The sequence below is a fragment of the Rhinopithecus bieti genome, unplaced genomic scaffold, assembly GCF_001698545.2.
Source record: "Rhinopithecus bieti isolate Rb0 unplaced genomic scaffold, ASM169854v2 scaffold_3043, whole genome shotgun sequence".
NCBI lineage: Eukaryota > Metazoa > Chordata > Mammalia > Primates > Cercopithecidae > Rhinopithecus > Rhinopithecus bieti.
In genome coordinates this window covers 1,851,862-1,856,044 of record NW_016804580.1, presented here as the reverse complement: position 1 = coordinate 1,856,044, position 4,183 = coordinate 1,851,862, and the positions used below count along the sequence as shown (strand labels likewise).

The 4,183-nt window shown below is 42.9% G+C and overlaps 1 protein-coding gene across 1 annotated transcript in view; it reads left to right on the top strand.

Moving 5' to 3' along the window:
* HACD1 (3-hydroxyacyl-CoA dehydratase 1) overlaps positions 1-4,183 on the top strand; it is a 28,726-nt gene that overhangs the window by 1,036 nt on the left and 23,507 nt on the right.

Below are 4,183 nucleotides of genomic sequence, written 5' to 3'. Positions count from 1 at the left end.
TTTAACACGCCTTTTTTTTTTTTTTTTTTTTTTTTTTTTTTTTTAAAGCACAGCACGTCCTAGAACTTGTCACTTTGGACGATTTTGAAATAACCAACCCCTTTATCTCAGCCTGGAGCTCCTGCCCAGCATCTTTATGGCCTCAGACTCTGTGGCTGATACTCTGGACCTTGATTTTTGGCTTTGAGTATGACTTGCAAGTTAAGGTTACACAATGACTGTCGCTCTTCGCAGAGCTGTCAAAGTGGCTTCTGTGTCAACTGCTTCTTAAAACCTGTTGGGAAAATGCTTTTCTATTTCTAATTGCACTGCCTTTTAAAAAAGTTATTTTCCCATTATCACTCGAAGTATTAACTTATGTAAATGCGAGGAAAAGTTTAGTATTTTTTTATTTTTATTTTTCATTTTATTTTTTGAGACGGAGTCTCGCTGTGTCGCCCAGGCTGGAGTGCGGTGGCGCGATCTCGGCTCACTGCAAGCTCCGCCTCCCGGGTTCACGCCATTCTCCTGCCTCAGCCTCCCGAGTAGCTGGGACTACAGGCGCCCGCCACCACGCCCGGCATTTTGCATTTTAGTAGAGATGGGGTTTCACCCTGTTAGCCAGGATAGTCTCGATCTCCTGACCTTGTGATCCGCCCGCCTCGGCCTCCCAAAGTGCTGGGATTACAGGCGTGAGCCACCGCGCCCGGCTAGTATTTCATTTTATTTTTTAGACAGTCTCACTCTGTCGCCAGACTGGAGTGCAGTGATGCGATCTCCACTCACTGACAACCTCTGCCTCCGGTGTTCAAGGTGTTCAAGCGATTCTCCTGCCTTGGCCTCCGGAGTAGCTGGGACTACAAGCGTGTGCCACCATGCCCGGCTAATTTTTGTATTTTTGGTAGAGACAGGGTATCACTATGTTGGCCAAGCTGGTCTCGAAGTCCTGACCTCAAATGATTCCCCCACCTCGGCCTCCCAATATGCTGGGATTACAGGTGTGAGCCACCGCACCGAGCCTAATATTTTATTGTAATTTTTAAAAAATAGAGATGGCCTCTCACTGTGTTGGCTAGGCTGGTCTCAAACTCCTGGCCTTAAGCAATCCTCCCACCTCGACTTCCAAAAGTGCTGGGATTACCACTCCCAGCTTAATATTTTAAACTTTCTCCAGGGTTTATAGAAAAATGTGATTGACAAAGATTTAATAAATCTTTATGGTGATTGAGTTTCTATTACGTGCTTAGGATATGATACTGAATACCAAATACAGTTCACACAAATGTTATTTACTGAGGATTTACTATGCAGGGGACTGTGTTGCTTATTTTCGGTGTATTTTTAGTCCTTTAAAGTCCTGTGAGGGGCACATTATATTACATTATATAGATTAGAAAAGTGAGGCACAGACCCTTGCCCAAGATCACAACCAGCAAGTGTCAGTCAGACATGGGCTTCAACCCAGACTCTGACTTCACCATCCTGCTACTTCATCTTTCTTTCTTCCTAAATTATAATCTTGGAAAGAGAGAAAACTAATGTATTTACAACAATTCAGTAGTCACCAAATGTTGCTGCCTTTAAATATATTCGGAACTGAAATAATTCTCTCTCCTCTGTGATAGTCCGGTTAATAAACGTTTCCTTTTCTTTTCTTTTCTTCTTCTTCTTTTTTTTTTTCTTTTTTAAGGCAAGGCCTTGCTCTGTTTTCAAGGCTGTAGTGCAGTGGTGCTTACTGCAGCCTCAATCCCCAAGCTCAAGGTGATCCTCCTGCCTCAGCCTCCTGAGTAGCTGGGACTACAGGCGCACACTACCATCCCCAGCTAATTAAAAAAAAAATTTGTAGAGTCGGCTGGGCACAGTGGCTCCCTTCTGTAATCCCAGCACTTTGGGAGACTGAGTTGGGTGGATCGCTTGAGGCCCGGAGTTCGAGACCAGTCTGGCCAACATGGCAAAACCCCGTCTCTATTAAAAATACAAAAATTAGCCAGACGTGGTGGCACACGACTGTAATCTCAGCTACTTGTAAGGCTGAGGCATGAGAATCGCTTGAACCCAGAAGGCTGAGAGGTAATGCTACTGCACCCCAGTCAGGATGACAGAGCGATACTCTGTCTCACACACAAAAAATAAAATAATAATTTTATTTTTTCGGTTTATTGCCCAGGATGTTCTCAAGTGATCCTCCCATGTTGGCTTCCCAAAGTGCTGGGATTACAGGTGTGAGCCACCACACCCAGCCAGTAAACATTTTGAAATATCTGCCTTGTGTTAACTGGCTGTCTGTCCCTTCTCTTTTCAATTGTCTCTCTGTCTTGAAAGCCAACTTATATTTCTTTTTTTTTTTTTTTTTTTTGAGACAGAGTCTTGCTCTGTCGCCCAGCCTGGAGTGCAGTGGCGCGATCTCAGCTCACTGCAAGCTCCACCTCCCGGGTTTACGCCATTCTTCTGCCTTAGCCTCCCAAGTAGCTGGGACTACAGGCGCCCGCCACCTCGCGCAGCTAGTTTTTTGTATTTTTTAGTAGAGACGGGGTTTCACCGTGTTAGCCAGGATGGTCTCGATCTCCTGACCTCGTGATCCGCCCGTCTCAGCCTCCCAAAGTGCTGGGATTACAAGCTTGAGCCACCGCGCCCGGCTGAAAGCCAACTTATATTTCAAAAATGAACATCAATGCATAGCTCCAGTTTAAAGACTTCAGTGACTCCCTGCCACCTGCACCCTGATATAAGGGATTCAGGCTGTCTGCCATTCAAGGCTTTTTGCAATCTGCTCCCGAGTCCCCTTTCCAGTCAACTTGCATTTGGTATCTCTGACTCACTCTTCCCTCAAAGCACCATGTATTTTCACAGCACTCTGCTTCTCTGCTCAGGTTTTTCACTTTTGTATAATGTTCTCCTATGATTCCCATGACTTCTAATCAGATAGACCTCTTTGAAGTTTTCCGGGTCTCCTGCCTTACCTGGCGCAGAATTAAATGCTTTCTCCATTCTGTCCCTCTGACCCTTCCCCGGCAAATCAGGGCTTATTCTAAACTTGTCTCCCTCTGCCTCTATTGAGAAGTTTCCTTGTCATATTTACAAAATAAGGGATACTGAAATGGAATAATCTCTGTAACTGACTCTTCGGAGGCTTTCTAGAGGCATTGAGATTTGAAGAAGGAATAAGATTTGCATACATAGAGAGGAGACATTTCAGGTGATGTAAATTCTGGAAATAGGCCTGATATGCAAGCCTGATGTATTCTCTTGATTGAACTGGAGGATGCTGTTGGGAAATAGTGGTAAATAAGGTTGAAGAAGTTGTAGTGTTGAAATTGGGACAAGAACTTACATGTTTCATGGGGTGGACAGCAGAGGACTAGTTGAGGTTCTTTTTGTTCATTTAACTTATTTTATTTCTCTTAGGAGAACTTTGGCATGTTTATTAATTTTTTTGTAATAATTTTCAAAACAAGCTGGGAACAGTGGTATGCGCCTGTAATCCCAGCTACTCAGGAGACTGACATAGGAGGATTGCTTGAGCCCAGTAGTTTAAGACCAGCCTGGGCCGCATAACAAGACCCCATCTCAAAAGCAAAACACACACACACACACACACACACACACACACACACACACACATCCCAAATTGCAAAGGGAACAGTATTTAAGAAATCTTATAAAATTGTACATAAATGTAAAAAACAACTTGTCATTTTATAAGCCTATCACATACTTTCATTTTCTTTTTATCATTCATATGAATATCTGACCTCTTCCAAGTTTTTACTCAAAACTACATTCTCAAGGAGGCCTTACCTGGCCATCTTTTTTTTTTTTTTTTTTGAGACGGAGTCTCGCTCTGTCGCCCAGGCTGGAGTGCAGTGGCCGGATCTCAGCTCACTGCAAGACCTGGCCATCTTAAGTTGAATAGTGAAGCACATACTCTTTATCTCCCTTGCCTGTTTATTTTTCTCCATCCCACTTTCTTTCATATGACTGTACAATACATTTTACTTATTTGCAGGGCTTATTGTCCGTCATCTCCATTAGAGTGTAAACTCCATGAAGTACTCAATACATATTTGAATGAATGAATGAGTGAATGTATTACAGCACTGTTGTTATAATATCTGCTTTATTGTATATTTTTCCATTTTCACTTAATAGTCTGTCAGGTTTTCATATGGTTTTTTTTTTTCTTTCTTTTTTTTTTTTTTTTGAT